The following is an 18,479-nucleotide window of genomic DNA, read 5'->3' as shown; positions in this document are numbered from 1 at the left end:
TTTGGTGAGGCAATGGGGTTCTAGGGCCAAGATTGATCCCGTTTTGGTGCTTGATGCCAAAGGGGGAGAAAATAAAGGCCAAAGCAATAGATGGATCAGCTACCACTTGAAATTTTTTGAAAATGGTAGATTAGAAATTTTGAAAATGGTAGATTAGAGCTTTTGGTTTGTCAAAACTCTTTAATTGTCTCTTGTGTCAAAAGTTGGCCTCTTGTGGGGAGAAGTGTTGATTATGGGAAAAAGGGGGAGCTTTTGAAATCCTTGATCAATTTCGGTTGGAACATCTCTCTTTATGTCTCTACATGTGGATTTGACTTAGAGATAGTAATTTGAGTTTGATTTGCAAAAACAAACCAAATGGTGGCAAAGAGTGATCCATATATGCCAAAATTGATTCAAAACAACTTTTGGTTTTCATTTGCATTGATATTGCACTTGTTCTAGTTGCTTTATGTTGTGTTGGCATAAATCACCAAAAAGGGGGAGATTGAAAGGGAAATGTGCCCTTGGGCCATTTCTAAGTATTTTGGTGATTGAGTGCCAACACAAGTGCTTTTGTGCTAATCTATGCAATGTGGTGGACAAAGTGCAAATCATGTCAAAAGGTATGTTTCTAAACTTAGTACAATTATTTTATGGACTAATGTATTGTGTCTAAGTGCTGGAAACAGGAAAAATTGAATTGGAAATGAGATGGCTCTGTTCAGCCAAAGTCAGCTCGGTCTGGGTGCACCGGACTGTCCGGTGGTGCACCGGACAGTGTCCGGTGTGTCAGGCTGGCTCAGGCGAACTTGCTGCTCTCGGGAAGGAATTAACGGCGTACGGCTATAATTCACCGGACTGTCCGGTGAGCCAACGGTCGGCTGCGCGATCCGCGCGGGACACATGGCCGAGCCAACGGTCGGGAGGAGGCACCGGACTGTCCGGTGTGCACCGGACAATGTCCGATGCACCAACGGCTCCAAGGCTGCCAACGGTCGGCTTCGCCAGATAAGGAAGGAAATCCGCACCGGACTGTCCGGTGCGCCAGTCGACAGAAGGCAAGATCTGCCTTCCAGGATTGCTCTCAACGGCTCCTAGCTACCTTGGGGCTATAAAAGGGACCCCTAGGCGCATGGAGGAGGATACCAAGCATTCCTTGAGCGCTCTTGATCACTCACACTCCATTCTTGCGCACTTGTTCGACATTATAGTGATTTAAGCTCCGTTCTAGTGTACTAGTCTCTTGAGCTTAAGTCTGGGTCTTGTGTGTGCGTATTTGTTGTGATCTTTGTGACTTGTGAGAGTTGCTAATCCCTCCCTTGCTCCGTGCTTCTTTGTGAACTTCAAGTGTAAGGGCGAGAGGCTCCAAGTTGAGATTCCTCGCAAACGGGATTAAGAAAAGCAAGCAAAACACCGTGGTATTCAAGTGGGTCTTTGGACCGCTTGAGAGGGGTTGATTGCAACCCTCGTCCGTTGGGACGCCACAACGTGGAGTAGGCAAGCGTTGGTCTTGGCCGAACCACGGGATAACCACCGTGCCATCTCTGTGATTGATATCTTGTGGTTATTGTGTTTTGTTGAAGACTCCTCTCTAGCCACTTGGCGTTTATTGTGCTAACACTTAACCAAGTTTTTGTGGCTTAAGTTTCAAGTTTACAGGATCACCTATTCACCCCCCCTCTAGGTGCTCTCACTTCTGCAAGGGACCGACGAGGTCCAGACCCCACACAGCAAATGGCCAGGTGATGGGTATTGTTTGCAGGGCCTGAGCGGGTAGGTGCGTCTGCCTTGCGTAGAATTGACACCCTTGGCAGGTGCGTACAATCCTAGTGGCATCGGCCATCGCGGTTGGCCAGTAGAAACCCTGTCGAAAGGCGTTTCCAACGAGGGCCCGAGGTGCCGCATGGTGACCGCAAGCCCCCGAGTGTATTTCTTGCAATAGCTCCTGACCTTCGGCGATGGATATGCATCGCTGGAGGATGCCTGAGGGGCTGCGGTGGTAGAGCTCCTTTCCGTCACCCAGCAAGACGAACGACTTGGCGCGCCGCGCCAGTCGCCGAGCTTTGGCTCTATCGAGGGGTAGCTCTCCTCGGTGGAGATATTGCAGGTACGGGGTCTTCAAGTTTTGATTAGGCGTGACCCCATTCCGCTCTTCCTCGACGCGCAGTGCCTCACCCTTGGGGGCCGAGGGTGCCTCGGGCTGGGACGAGACCTTCTCGGGCTCGGGCGTGTCGTCGGTCTTGACTGAGGGTTGATGTAGGTCTCGGGAGAAGATGTCTGGAGGAACCGTTGTCCGTCCCGAGGCTATCTTAGCCAGCTCGTCCGCAGTCTCGTTGTATCGTCGGGCGATGTGGTTGAGCTCGAGCCCGTAGAACTTGTCCTCCAGGCGCCGAACCTCATCGCAGTAGGCTTCCATCTTCGGGTCGCGGCAATGGGAGTTCTTCATGACTTGGTCGATGACAAGCTGCGAGTCACCACGAGCGTCGAGGCGCTGGGCCCCTAGCTCGATGGCGATGCGCAACCCGTTAACTAGAGCCTCGTACTCGGCCATGTTGTTGGACGCCGGGAAATGGAGGCGCAACACGTAGCGGAGGTGCTTTCCGAGGGGCAAGATGAAGAGCAGGCCCGCGTCCGCTCCTGTCTTCATCAGCGACCCGTCGAAAAATATGGTCCAGAGTTCCGGTTGGATCGGAGCTACTGGAAGCTGGGTGTCGACCCATTCAGCCACAAAGTCCGCCAAGACTTGGGATTTGATGGCCTTCCGAGGGGCGAACGAGATTGTCTCGCCCATGATCTCCACCGCCCACTTTGCAATCCTACCCGAGGCCTCTCGGCACTGGATGATCTCCCCAGGGGGAAGGATGACACCACAGTCACCGGATGAGATTCGAAGTAGTGTCGCAACTTTCGCCGCGTCAGAATTACCGCGTACAGTAGCTTCTGAATTTGCGGGTAGCGGATTTTGGTCTCGGACAGTACCTCACTGATGAAGTAGACTGGCCTCTGTACGAGCAATGTGTGCCCCTCTTCTCGTCTCTCGACCATGATCGCGGCACTGACCACCTGAGTGGTAGCGGCGACGTAGATCAAGAGGGCTTCTCTGGCAGCGGGGGACACCAAGATGGGCGCGCTTGAAAGGAGCGCCTTTAAGTTCCCGAGGGCTTCCTCAGCCTTGGGGGTCCAAGTGAAGCGCTCGGCCTTCCTTAAGTGGCGGTACAGAGGTAGGCCTCTTTCGCCGAGGCGTGAGATGAAACGGCTCAGAGCCGCAAGGCATCCCATGACCCTCTGTACTCCTTTCAAGTCCTTGATGGGCCCCATGTTGGTGATGGCCGCGATTTTCTTCGGGTTGGCCTCGATGCCCCGCTCGGAGACGATGAACCCCTGGAGCATGCCTCGGGAGACTCTGAAGACACACTTCTCAGGATTGAGTTTTACGCCTTTCGCCTTGAGACACTTGAATGTCGTTTCAAGGTCGGAGAGGAGGTCGGAGGCTTTCCTCGTCTTGACTACAATGTCATCGACGTAAGCCTCGACCTTTCGACCAATGTGCTCTCCGAACACGTGGTTCATGCACCTTTGGTATGTCGCACCCGCATTCCTCAAACCGAATGGCATAGTGACGTAGCAGTACATGCCAAAAGGTGTGATGAAAGAAGTCGCGAGCTGGTCAGACTCTTTCATCCTGATTTGGTGATACCCTGAGTAGGCATCGAGGAAAGACAAGGTTTCACACCCAGCAGTGGAATCCACGATTTGATCGATGCAAGGCAGAGGGTAGGGAACTTTCGGACATGCTTTGTTTAGACCAGTGTAGTCTACACACATCCGCCATTTCCCACCTTTCTTTCTCACAAGCACATGGTTGGCTAGCCATTCAGGTGGAATACCTCTTTGATGAATCCTGCAGCCATCAGCTTGTGGATCTCCTCGCCTATGGCTCTGTGCTTTTCTTCGTCGAATCGGCGCAGAGGCTGCTTCACGGGTCGGGCTCCAGCTCGGATATCCAGCAAGTGCTCGGCGACATCCCTCGGTATGCCAGGCATGTCCGAGGGACTCCACGCAAAAACCTCGGCGTTTGCGCGGAGAAAGTCGACGAGCACTGCTTCCTATTTGGGGTCGAGATCAGAGCCGATCCGGACTTGCTTGGAGGCGTCGTTGCTGGGGTCAAGAGGGACGGACTTGACCATCTCAGCTGGCTCGAAGTTGCCGGCGTGGCGCTTCGCATCTAGCACCTCCTTGGAGAGGCTCTCCAGGTCGACGATGAGGGCCTCGGATTCGGCGAGGGCCTCGGCGTACTCCACGCACTCCACGTCGCATTCGTACGCGTGTCGGTACGTGGAGCCGATGGTGATGACCCCGTTGGGGCCCGGCATCTTGAGCTTGAGGTAGGTGTAGTTGGGGACGTCCATGAACTTGGCGTAGCATGGTCTCCCCAGCACTGCGTGGTAGGTTCCTCAGAACCCGACCACCTCAAACGTGAGGGTTTCCTTTTGGAAGTTAGAGGGAGCCCCGAAGCAGACGGGCAGATCGAGTTGCCCAAGGGGTTGGACGCGTTTCCTGGGGATGATCCCGTGAAAGGGCACCGCGCCGACCCGGATCGTGGACAGATCGATCTGCAGGAGCTCGAGGGTCTCGGCGTAGATGATGTTGAGGCTGCTGCCTCCGTCCATGAGGACCTTGGTAAGCCTGACGTTGCCGATGACGGGATCGACAACGAGCGAGTACTTTCCTAGGCTCAGCACACGATCGGGGTGGTCGCCCTGGTCGAAGGTGATGGTCTTGTCGGACCAGTCTAGGTAGACTGGCGCCGCCACCTTCACCGAGCAGACCTCCCGGCGCTCTTGCTTGCGGTGCCGAGCCGAGGCGTTCGCCACTTGCCCACCGTAGATCATGAAGCAGTCGTGGACCTCGAGGAATTCCTCTGCCTTGTGATCCTCCTTCTTGTCGTCGTTATGGGCTCTGCCACCTTCCGCCGGGGGCCCGACCTTGTGGAAGTAGCGATGAAGCATAATGCACTCCTCAAGGGTGTGCTTGACGGGACCCTGATGATAGGGGCACGACTCCTTGAGCATCTTGTCAAACAGGTTCGCGCCTCCGGGAGGCTTCCGAGGGTTCCTGTGCTCGGCGGTGGCGACAAGGTCTGCGTCGGCGGCGTCGCGTTTCGCTTGCGACTTCTTCTTGCCCTTCTTCCTCGCGCTGTGCTGAGCGGACGCCTCGGGGACGTCTTTCGGCTGGCGCTCCTGAGGCTGCTTGTCCTTCCGTAAGATGGCCTCGACCGCCTCCTGACCAGAGGTGAACTTGGTGGCGATGTCCATCAGCTCGCTCGCCCTGGTGGGAGTCTTGCGACCCAGCTTGCTCACTAGGTCGCGGCAAGTGGTACCGGCGAGGAACGCGCCGATGACATCCGAGTCGGTGATGTTGGGCAGCTCGGTGCGCCGCTTCGAAAATCGCCAGATGTAGTCCCGCATGGATTCTCCCGGCTGCTGGCGGCAGCTTCGGAGATCCCAAGAGTTTCCAGGGCGCACGTATGTGCCCTGGAAGTTGCCGGCGAAAGCTTTGACCAGGTTGTCCCAGTTGGAGATCTGCGCAGGAGGCAGATGCTCCAACAAGGCTCGGGCGACGTCGGAGAGGAACAGGGGGAGGTTGCGGATAATGAGGTTGTCATCGTCCATTCCACCCAGCTGGCAGGCCAGCCGGCAGTCCGTGAGCCACAGTTCCGGCCTTGTCTCCCCCAAGTACTTGGTGATGGTAGTCGGGGTTCGGAACCGGGTCGGGAACGGTGCCTATCGTATGGCCTGGCTGAAAGCTTGCGGACCGGGTGGTTTGGGCGAGGGGCTCCGATCCTCCCCGCTGTCGTAGCGTCCCCCATGCCTGGGGTGGTAACCTCGGTGCACCTTCTCATCGAGGTGGGCTCGACAGTCGCGGCGGCGGTGCTCGTTGCCGAGGCGACCCGGGGCCGCAGGCGCTGTGTTCTGCGTGCGCCCGGTGTGGACCGAGGCTTCCCGTATGAATCGAGAAGTCGCGGTGCGATGCTCCGGGGGTACCCCTGCCTTCGGGAGGCAGAGCTTTCGTCCCGTCGGACCGCGACATCTTCCAGGAGATTCTTGAGCTCTCCCTGGATACGCCGCCCCTCGGTGGTGGATGGTTCCGGCATCGCTCGGAGTAGTATTGCTGCTGCTGCTAGGTTCTGGCCGACCCCACTGGAAGCTGGGGGCAGCCTTGCCCTGGCATCGTTGGCGATGCGGTGCTGGACGTCCTGGGCCAGATGACGCGCTTCTCCGGCCGGTGCTCGGGCTGCCCCCTCCTGCCTGATATTCTGCCGGAGCGGCACAAGTTGTCCTACTTCCTCGTCGAGCCTGGCCTGCATCTCGCGGATTTGCTCGAGCTGTGCGTCCTGACCCCCCGCACGGACTGGGACCACAACTAGCTCCCGAGGTATGTCAACGCGAGGCGCAGGCCTAGGGGGATCGCCGTCCTCTAGCATACCAAGATGGTTGCCTTCGTCGAGACCCCCTAGATCGACGTGGAAACATTCACGACTTGGGCCACAGTCCTCGTCGCCGAGACTGTGGCTACTATCGGAGCAATCGGAGAGGCAGTAGTCACATGCGGTCATGAAGTCCCGCATGGCACTGGGGTTCCCGAGCCCGGAGAAATCCTAACCAGAGTCGGGCTCGTCATCTTCCTCGGAACCCGAGGGCCCGTAGGTCGAGACGGCCGTCAGCCGGTCCTAGGTTGACCACATATGATACCCCGGAAGGTTCGGATATGCCTTTATGAAAGCGTCCACTGAAGCGGGGTCGCTTGGTGGGTCGAAGCTGAATCTAAAAGGCACAGGATGAAAAACGGATGGTACCTCTTGATCGACAGATGGTGACGAAGTCGCGTCAGGGACGGGCTGCACCGTCATCTCAGGTACGAGGCTAACGCCCTGCAAGTCCTTCGCGAGCGTGCTGGCGTCGTCCGTCTGCTTGGGGTTGGCGTGTTGCGGGGAAACGACACTCGTCTTCGTCTCAGACGCGAGGTCAACGCCCAACGTGTCCCCCGTTGGGGCACCGACGCCGTCGACTCGCTCGACAGCCGACGAGGTGCCGCCTCCTGCTTGGCCATGCCCGCCCCGCCTCCTCCTCCGTCAGCGGGGAAGGTGATGGGACAGACCCGGATGTTGCTCTTCCGCCACGCGGGGAAGACATCGTCGATTCCGCCGCCGGCGGGCGGGCTGACGGTCGCCATTGTCGTGGTCGTGCGGCGGAGGAAGGAGTATCATGTCGTAGCTGCCGTCGAGGGACATGAACTCAAGACTCCCAAAACGGAGCAGCGTCCCGGGCTGGAGAGGTTGTTGGAGACTACCCATCTGGAGCTTGACGGGAAGCTGTTCGTCAACACGCAGCAAGCCCCTACCTAGCGCGCCAACTGTCGGCGTTTCGACCCCGGGGGGTCCCTGGACCGACGAGTAAATTGTCGCTGCGTGTCCCAACCTAGATGGGTCGGCGCGAGACGGGACACAAGGGGGAAAACAGTAAGGGGAAACCGCGGCCTCGTGTTGTCCTGCGCCCAGGGCGGATGTGCTTGTAGTAGGGGGTTACAAGCGTTCGCGAGGGAGAGAGAGAGAGAGAGAGAGAGCGAGAGCCTTGTGCGTCGGCCCGTTCTCCCGCGCGGCCACCTTCTCATATGAGGGCCCTGAACCTTCCTTTTATAGATGTAAGGAGAGGGTCCAGGTGTACAACGGGGAGCGTAGCAATGTGCTAACGTGTCTAGCGGAGAGGAGCCAGAGCCCTGTGTACATGCCGACGTGGCTGTCGGAGAGTTGTTGGTGCCCTGTTCATGTGATGTGGTGGCCATCGGAGGAGTGCTTGAGCCCTGTGGAAGCACAGCTGTCGGGGCTGTCGGATCCTTGTTGACGTCTCCTTGCTTCCGTAAGGGGCTGAGAACCGCCGTTGTCATGGAGCACGCGAGGTGCCATCATTTCCTGTTTTACCGGGGCGAGCCAGATGGGATGTCAATCTTGTTCCCCATAGCCTGAGCTAGCTAGGGGTACGGTAATGAGCCCCCCTGTGACGTGGTCGGTCCGAGCCCGAGGTCGGGCGAGGCGGTGACTCCTCCGAGGTCGAGGCTAAGTCCGAGCCCTGGGGTCGGGCGAGGCGGAGACCGTCTTCCGGAGTCGAGGTTGAGTCCGAGCCCTGGGGTCGGGCGAGGCGGAGACCGTCTTCCGAGGTCGAGGTTGAGTCCGAGCCCTGGGGTCGGACGAGGCGGAGACCGTCGTCCGAGGTCGAGGTTGAGTCCGAGCCCTGGGGTCAGGCGAGGCGGAGTTCGTCGTCCGAGGTCGAGGTTGAGTCCGAGCCCTGGGGTCGGGCGAGGCGGAGTTCGTCGTCCGAGGTCGAGGTTGAGTCCGAGCCCTAGGGTCGGGCGAGACGGAGTTCGTCGTCCGAGGTCGAGGTTGAGTCCGAGCCCTGGGGTCGGGCGAGGCGGAGACCGTCGTCCGAGGTCGAGGTTGAGTCCGAGCCCTGGGGTCGGGCGAGGCAGAACTTCCTATGGCGCCTGAGGCCGGATTTGGCGGCTGTCAGCCTCACCCTGACGGGTGGCACAGCAGTCGGAGCAGCGCAGGCGGCGCTGTTTTCCTGTCAGGTCGGTCAGTGGAGCGGCGAAGTGACTGCGGTCACTTCGGCCCTGCCGGCTGAGGAGCGCGCGTCAGGATAAGGTGTCAGACGATCCTTGCATTGAATGCTCCTGCGATACGGTCGGTTGGCGTGGCGATCTGGCCAAGGTTGCTTCTCCGCGAAGTCTGCCCGAGCTGGGCCTCGGGCAAGTCGAAGGTGTGCCCGTTGCTTGAGGGGACCCTCGGGCGAGACGTGAATCCTCCTGGGTCGGCTGTCTTTGCCCGAGGCTGGGCTCGGGCGAGGCGAGGTCGTGTCCCTTGAGTGGACGGAGCCTTGACCTAAATCGCGCCCATCAGGCTTTTGCAGCTTTGTGCTGATGGGGGTTACCAGCTGAGATTAGGAGTCTTGGGGGTACCCCTAATTATGGTCCCCGACAATACTCTAATTCAAAGCTAAAAAAATATCTAACTAACATTATCTCTTGCTTTGTGTTCTTTATCAAGTACATGAAAGTGTGGAATGAAGTGTGGTTTTAATAAATATATGGGCCTTTTCGTGCCTCTATATGGGCCATTTCGTGCCTACCTTAAACGGGTCGTGCTCGTGCCCGCTCATGGGCCGTGACCTCGGCTCAAACCCGACCTGATATATTGGGCCGTGCCAGCCCGGCACTAAAATATTTCGGGTCGTGCCTTGCCTGGACCTTGCTTTTTTCCGTGCTTCGGGCCGGCCCATTAGGCCCGATCCAAATGTACACCTATACTTGAAGTCCCACAAAGATAGATCAAAAATTACAAAATAACCCTTGAGTAATTTGTTTTTCTTCTATTTACATGGACCAGCAGTTGGTGTATGTCAGGGCTGTAAAAGAGATTATTTACATCCGGCATGTAAAGAATTCTTTTCCGCAAATGAATGGCTAAAACAATAGAGAAAGACTAGTGGGAGTATATGTATATGTATATCTATATCTATACACTACCGGAATCCGGGCCTTTGCTGAGTGCCGGCGGCTTTGCCGAGTGCTTTTTATCGGGCACTCGGCAAAGAAGACTTTGCCGAGCGCCGCACTCGGCAAAGTCCTGCACTCGGTAAAGAGCTTATTTACTGAGTGCAGGACACTCGGCACAGCCAAGCACTCGGCAAAGCCTGCTTTACCGAGAGTCAAACACTCGGCACTTTGCCGAGAGTCAAAAACTCGGCAAAGATGGCTCTCGGCAAAGGGTCGTTAGCGGCCGTCTACAACTCACGACCGTCAGTCTTTGCCGAGCGCCGAAAGCCGGCACTCGGCAAAGTCTTCTCTTTGCCGAGTGTCTTCGGTAGACACTCGGCAAAGCATATTTTTATTTTTTTTATTTTGGTCACCAAACTTTTTGTGGTATGTTTCTACACTATGTAGACCTACATGTACCATTTTGGGACAATTATAACAGTGTTTTCTATAGCTAGTAGATTTAGTTTGTTTATTTGAATTTCTTCGGAAAATTCAGATTTGAACTGCAGGTCACTCGAAACTTGGAAAACCGTGCATGCAAAAATGATATCCATGCTACTTAGCACAAGTTACGACCGATTTCAGGAGCGGACTGGAAACTTCGAGCACCATGCTCACTCAACATTACCGTGAACTTGCCATCCAGGTGTTTAAAAATTGTATAAAACACAAACAAAGTCAAAAAATCATGAAACATGTCCACGTGTCATGAGATCATATGTAGAGGCTGTGATAAAAATTTGAAAAAGTATCGAGAAAGCTGTAACGCACTATGTGTACAAATCTAAGAGATCCACATTGAAACTCTATGATTTCATGTGTAGTTCTCTTAGGTTTCTACATATAATGTCTCACAACTTTCTCCAAACATTCTAATTTTTTTATCACGGACTCTACATATGATATCATGACACGTGGACAAGTTTCATGATTTTCTAAGTTTGTTTGTGTTTTATAAAAATTTTAAACAGCTGGATGGCAAGTTCACGACCATGTTGAGTGAGCATGGTGCTCGAAGTTTCAGGTCCGCTCCTGAAATCGGTCGTAACTTGTGCTAACTAGCATGGATATCATTTTTGCATGCACGATTTTCCAAGTTTCGAGTGACCTGCAGTTCAAATGTGATTTTTTCGAAGAAATTCAAATAAACGAACTAAATCTACTAGCTATAGAAAACAATTTTCTAATTATCTCAAAATAGTACATGTAGGTCTATATAGTGTAGGAACACACCACAAAAAAATTGGTTGGGAAAATAAAAAAAATAAAAATGTACTTTGCCGAGTGTCGAGAAATGACACTCGGCAAAGCAGCCTTTGCCGAGTGCCAGCTGGTTGACACTCGGCAAAGAATTGTAAAATTATATTTGTCGAGTGTCGCCCAGGGGACACTCGGCAAAGTCGTCTTTGCCGAGTGCCCCCGATATGGCACTCGGCAAAGCGTATTTTAAAATTAAAAAAAATCTTTGCCGAGTGCTAGATCACGGGCACTCGGCAAAGAAGTAAAATATGCCGATCGGTTGTCTCCTTCTTTTATCTCACTCACTCCGCCGCTCACTCTCTCTCACTCACGCCGCCGCTCAATGACTCAATCTTCACTCACTTGCGCCGCCGCGCCACCGTGCCCGTGCCCTGCGCCACGCTCGTGCCCGCGTCGTGCCCCTGGAGCCACCGCATCCGCCGTCAGTGCACTTGCCGCGCCCAGAGCGCCACCGTCCTCTGCGTCGAGTAGCCCGACCGAGCTTCACCATCGGTGAGAACCGTCGATCCTCTCTCCTTTTTGCAGATGGAGCTGCTTGTTGCAGTACGGTTACTACAAATTGTAGAGTTGGTAACCCAATTGAAATGTCTACTTGAGAACTACAAATTGTCTTCTGCCACGCATAGCACATGGATACTCTTGTGAAATTCGTATATGAAATTCATGTGTGTCGTACTGCATTGAATTCCTTGAAAATATTTTGTGTAGGCCAGCCGTCGCATCATCATCAATACAGTGCATCATGTATGATATACATATATGACCAACAGAAATCTCTCTCAGTTGACATGCATGCATGTATATAACAATCTGATCCGATCCAATCATCTGGCTGACTGTCCAGATGATTGAACACCGCCACCATGATATTGCATGTGCATGCTATGATATGCATTGAGTGAGGTGCTGTCGATTTTTTTGTATTAACAGACTTGTGTTTCTTTTTTACAGAGAAGATACTTGTCTTCCTAGCCGCTGCGGGTCTGCCTGCACCGCGTCGCGTCGCCACTGCACCGACCCACCACAGCCCCACTAGCCTGACTCCACCGCCACCCTAGGTATAACCTCTATTTCCGCATCATGGTCGTAGATCACGTAAACCAGTTAGGCGTCTCCCGTTCGAAAGAGATACGATGTAGATATGTAGATCTTTGCATATCTACAAATGTATCAGTTTCGAATTGTCCACGTTTTTTGGACAGCCCGCGGTTGCGTAGATGGTGTTAGTTTCATGCTCTACTCCGGTCCGAGTGTAACACTCGGTAAAGGGTATCTTTGCCGAGTGCTATGACCATGGCACTCGGCAAAGAAGGACACCTGGGAACCGGTAAAGCCTTCTTTGCCGAGTGTTGTGGTTAAGGCACTCGGCAAAGAAGCTACCTTTGCCGAGTGCCGCCCAGCGCACTCGGCAAATGGACTAGCAAAGGGGCCCACTGGAGGACTCTTTGCCGAGTGCCTACGAGAGCTCTCGGCACAGGGACTGGCGGTGGGGCCCACTGGAGCCGTCTTTGCCGAACGCCATGATAGCAGGCACTCGGTAAAATTGGACTCTTTGCCGAGTGCCAAAGAAGACACTCGACAAAGGATCCGTCATCATCACTTGGCGCCGTGACGGCAACTTTTCTTTGCCGAGTGCCCGACAAAAAGTACTCGGCAAAGAGGCCGTTGCCGATGTACAATTCGCCGAGCGTTCTTTGCCGAGTGTTACACTCGGCAAAGTGTTTGCCGAGTGTTTTCTAGGTTTTGCAGCTGTGTCCGGTAGTGATACTCGTATATAAAGTACCACTTCCAATTTTGCAACAGCCAGCCAAACATTTTCCACCCTAGTTTACCTCCCCTAAATGTATCAAACCAAATGCAACCAGAACCGTCCAATCTTTGAAATAAAGAGATAAGATCAGTCTAAATCTATTATTTGTCTTGCTCACTTAAATCTAACGACCCCGCTTATTTCTCTTTAATTTGAAATCAAGTCTAGACCACCACCCCCTCCCCCGCAACACCGGGCTTCCCCTCCCTGCCGCTCTGGAGCCGAGTGCTACGTCATCGCGTACACCTACGTGGACATGGCTGCGCACCGCTGGCCCACCGCCACCGTCACGTCCAGGAACATGCACCGCCTCCTCCTCACGTCCCCTCCTCATCACCTCCAAAGTTCTCGACGACTTGTGATTGCCTTTAATCTCTTCTCTTCTTATATTTTCCTACCAAAACCTGCACGTGGTGTATGTGTAGAGCGAGCTTCAGCATTTTACTAGTAACAGAAAGTCAAGTTGGTGGACGCATGGATAAGCAAACGATTGAGGGGCATGCGTGTCTGATTTGCCCTTATATCTACGGAACACAAGAAGGGTAGGCAACTAGCCACGCGCATGCAAATGGATGTTGGGCTTCAGATTTATAGCATGCGAGGAACACGATCGCTACTCCTTTTCTTGTCTACCGTCCCTTTACCCCATTTAATTTGACATGTGACGTAATCGAGGAAACAAGAGTACTACTCGCTCCGATCTTTTTAACGTTGCCCTACTAGTGTTTAACAATTCGTCTGTTTTAGGAGTGATATGTTTTAGAAAAAATAATAAAACCGTTATACAAATCCCAACACATGAAGCTCCATTTTTCTGTTTTTCTATGGATCAAACAAGCGATCTTTTTATATGTCATGTACGCGTATCAAGAAACTTTGAAGTCTTTATCTAAGGATTGACTAATATTTAAACTTTGGTACGTGTTGACGCTTTTTTAGAGCGCCAAATACTCAAGAAAAACCGACGGCGGTGCTCTCTGGTCAGGCGCGAACGGTCCGCGGCCTGGGGCCGGACGGTCCGCGACCTGGCACAGGGGCTAGGGTTTCCTGCCTGACGGCCGGACGGTCCGCGCCCTGGGGCCGGACGGTCCGCGCGTGCGCAGGGGCGGCGGAAGATCACCGGCGGCGCTTGGATCTCGCTCCCGGGAGGGACCCCATCGGGGAGGAGAGATCCTAGGGGTTGTCTAGGCTCAGGCCGGCCGACCTAGACTCCTCTAGTCGAAGAGAGGCGAAGAATTTGGGGATTGAGAGGCTAAACTAGAACTAGACTAGAACTACTCCTAATTGTACTGGAAATAAATGCGAATAGAAGTTGTATTGATTCGATTGATGATTACAAATCGGCCGTAGACCTCTCTTTATATAGAGGAGGGGGGCTGGACCCTTTACACGACTGGATTCCGGGTTAATTCCGCAAATCTAGCCAACAAACATAGCACAAAACTCGGAACCCTAAACTACTCTGCGCATGCGCGGACCGTCCGGCCCACAGGCGCGGACCGTCCGGCCCACAGGCGCGGACTGTCCGGACCGCGGACCGTCCGGCCTCAGGGTCGGACCGTCGGCCGCTCAATATGGTGCTCAACATATGCCCCCCTGCCTTTTGGTGGAGCTGAACAAACCAAAAGCAACTAACTCGATGTGATTACATCGGTTCTCTTAGGCATCCTGCCACATACTAGGATGGTACTGTTTGAGGAAACACCCATTCAAAGCCTTAGGCAAGTCTTTGCCTTGTAATGTTTGTAGCAAATAGGCGTTGCCAGACATCACATGTTTTACTTTATAAGGGCCTTCCCAGCTTGGTGACCATTTCCCGAACTTCCGGTCTTTATTCCTTAGAGGCAGAATGGTCTTCCACACCAGGTCCCCTACTTGAAATGATTTTGCTTTGACCTTCTTGTTGTAGGCCCTGGCTACCATGATTTTGTCTTTTTCTATTGCTCCCAAAGCTATCATCCTTTTGTCAGTCACCTCATCAATATTATCCATCATTGAATCATAATAATTGGTAACAGTTAGATCATTTTGTCTGGCGAACCTGATAGCATTCAAACTTATTTCCACAGGCAACACTGCTTCCTGCCCATAGACAAGCTCAAAAGGAGATACTTTAGTAGCCCTATGTTTAGATATTCTATGAGCCCATAAAGCCTCAGACAAAATCTTATGCCAATGTTTAGGATTATCAGATATTTTCTTTTTTATCAAATTAATCAATGTCCTATTGCTAGACTCGGCCTGACCATTGGCCTGAGCATAATATGGAGATGAATTAAGCAGCTTAATTCTGTATAATTCAGCAAATTCACGTACCTCCTTTGACATAAAAGAAGTACCTTGATCTGTAGTTAAGGTCTGGGAAATGCCGAATCTATGAATGATATGCTCAGTTATAAACTCAATTACCTCCTTGTGTGTCATGTTCTTTAGAGCAACGGCTTCAGTCCATTTGGTGAAGTAGTCAGTGGCAACTAACACAAACCGATGCCCCTTTGATGATGAAGGATGAATTTCTCCAATAAAGTCTATTCCCCATCCTCTGAACGGCCAAGGCTTGATGATAGGATGTAATTCGGCTGCAGGGACCAACTGTAGGTCGTCGAATTTTTGACACACTTGGTAACCCTTGTAGTACTTGAAACAATCAGCTATCATACTAGGCCAATAAAAACCAGACCTTCGCAACAACCACTTCATCTTTGGAGCTGATTGATGAGTACCACAAATTCCCTCATGTACTTCGGCCATGGCTAATATAGCGTCATCTGGGCCCAAGCACTTAAGCAGGATGTCATTGACTGTTCGGCGGTAAAGTTCATCACTCATCAAAACATACTTGAAAGCTGTTCGCCGAATGTTCTTATCTGTCCTGATATTGGGATTTCGTAAATAATTAAGTATAGGTGTCCTCCAATCACTTTCATCGGCTTCATTGTCAGCCGAATTAATGAAAAGAACATTTCTAGTAACCCCGGACGGTCCGGCGTCATCACGCGGACGGTCCGCGACCTGGGAATTTGGCTTTGCACCGGTTATCAGATTTTCAGTTTTGTGAAACTTCCCTCTCTTTATCCGATAACCTGATGCATCTTGTGCCAAATCATTAGCTCTATGATTCTCAACTCTAGAGATATGCCGAATACTGAATTCGTCAAAAGAATGGATTATGCTCCAACATTTCTCAAGGTAACTATTTAGAGTACCATCAAAACATTGATATTCTTCTAACACTTGTTGGACAACCAGCTGAGAATCACCAAATACCATCACATGTTTTACTCCCATACCATTTAAAAGTTCTAAACTGAATAGGAGGGCCTCATATTCAGCTTGATTATTAGTGCAACAAGTTTTCAATCGGCTAGAGAAGTCAAAGGAGACATTACTTGGTGAAACAAGTACAATGCCAATTCCTTGCCCTTCATTGCAAACCGATCCATCAAAATATAAAGTCCAAGGAGTAATAGTGAGGTATGACATGTCTAGCTCATGAATATCATTAACCCGATGTTCTACAATGAAATCTGCTACGACTTGGCCTTTCATAGATTTCAATGGTTCATAGGCCAAGTCATATTCTATTAGTGCATAAGCCCACTTACCAATTCTACCACTCATAATTGGGTTATGCAACATGTATTTGATCACATCGGCTTGACCAGAAACAGTGCAATGACTAGACAGCAAATAACATCTACATTTGGTGCATGCGTAAAACAAGCATAAGCATAACTTTTCAATAAAAGCGTACCTTGTTTCAGCATCCACCAACCTTCGGCTTAGATATGCCACCACATGCTCCTTCCCCTCAGTTTCTTGTGTCAGAATAGCCCTAATGACCTTATCCTCAGCTGCAATATATAATCGAAATGGCACTCCTGCTTGTGGTGCTTTTAATACGGGAGCCGAAGATAAGTATTTTTTGATGAGATCAAATGCTTCTTGCTGTTCTGCCCCCCAAGCGAATTCGACATCATTCTTAAGCCGAAGAATAGGGGTAAATGCATCAATCTTCCCGGCTAGGTTAGAAATAAACCGTCGTAAATAATTCACCTTGCCGAGGAACCTCTGTACCTCGACTTTACAGGTCGGAGGCCCCACATTTCGAATAGACTTGATTCGGTCAGGGTCTATCTCTATACCATGTTCATGTATGACAAATCCTAAAAACTTACCACCCGACACTCCAAAAGCACATTTACGTGGGTTCATTTTCAAACCATACTGACGCATTTTATCAAAGGCCTTGCGCAAATCAGCTATATGAGAACTAAACTCAGCCGATTTGACTACAATATCATCAATGTAAACTTCCACAGTGTTTCCTAACAATTCATGGAAGATCAAATTCATAGCCCTCTGATAAGTAGCACCAGCATTTTTCAGACCAAATGTCATGACAACCCACTCAAATAAACCAATGAAGCCTGGACATATAAAGGCCGTTTTAGACGCATCTTCTTCGGCCATGAAAATCTGATTATATCCGGCATTACCATCAAGGAAGCTAATAATTCTATTTCCTGATGCATTATTGATTAATGTGTCGGCTATGGGCATGGGATATTCGTCTTTAGGAGTTGCTCTATTTAAATTGCGAAAATCAATGCATACTCTAAGTTTACCTGTCTCCTTCTTCTCCACCAGCACAATATTGGAGACCCACTCTGCGTATCTGCAAGGTCTAATAAAATCAGCTTCTAGCAGCCGGTGGATTTCGTCCTTGATGCGTGGGAGAAGATCCGGACGAAATGTTCTAGCTTTTTGCTTGAAAGGTCTGAAACCAGATTTAATAGGCAGCCGATGCTCTACGATCTCTCGGCTTAATCCAGGCATCTCAGTATAATTCCAAGCAAAGCAATCTGAATATTCCTTCAATAGACCGATCATCTCATTTCTAGAATCGGTCTCCAGGGTCTTGTTTACAAAAGTCGGCCTTGGAGTTTTACCATCTCCTATGTCAATCTCCTCCAAAGGATCGGCCGATGTAAACCCCTGTCCTAGTTTATCAAGATCTCTGAATTCCTCTATCATGTCCCCCACAGAGGAATCAGATGATCTTTGTGTGATGGCGGACTTTCCGGTCTCAGGGACCGGATCATCCGTAATACTGTCTTTTCGCTGTGGTAGATGTTCGGTCTTAAAGTCCGAACTCTTTCGTGAAAGACCAGACCATCCGGCCTTGGCGGCCGAACTGTCCGTGACCAAAGACTCATGAATTTTGTGTGTATTCATCATTTAAACTTTATTTAGGATTTAGCCGATTCTCCATCGGCTCTAGCATTACAGGAATGAAACCTTTCTTATCTATACTTATGAATTGATAATCAGAAAAATCTACTCCTGTGAGACATGTAGCAGTCTCATAAGTCCAGAGTACAGGGGCATCGGCCACAGCGATGCAGGCCGATACATCAGCATGTACTTGTTCTATGTCGTCGCCTACCCATTGTATTAGCATTTGATGTAATGTAGAAGGTATACATTGATTGGCGTGAATCCAATCTCTGCCTAGAATTAAACTGTAATTTCCTTCTACATCAGCGACGAAGAATGCAGCAGCAAGGGTCTTAGTCCCGATGGTTAATTCAACGGACGTGACTCCCCTGGCTTTGATCGAACTATCAGTTCCAACACCGCTGAGGGTCATGTTGGTCTTGATAAGTTCGTCATCTTGTTTACCTAATTTTCTGTATAATGAATAAGGCATTAGATTTACAGCCACCCCTCCGTCTACCAACATCTTAGCAATCGGTATCCCATCAATGTGACCGCGCACGAAGAGCGGCTTTAAATGATTTACCGATTCCTTTGGTTTAGTAAAGGCGGCTTC

The sequence above is a fragment of the Zea mays genome, chromosome 2, assembly GCF_902167145.1.
Source record: "Zea mays cultivar B73 chromosome 2, Zm-B73-REFERENCE-NAM-5.0, whole genome shotgun sequence".
NCBI classification, from domain to species: Eukaryota; Viridiplantae; Streptophyta; class Magnoliopsida; order Poales; family Poaceae; genus Zea; species Zea mays.
The sequence above is the reverse complement of the archived record's forward strand: the minus strand, read 5'-3'. Positions refer to the sequence as shown.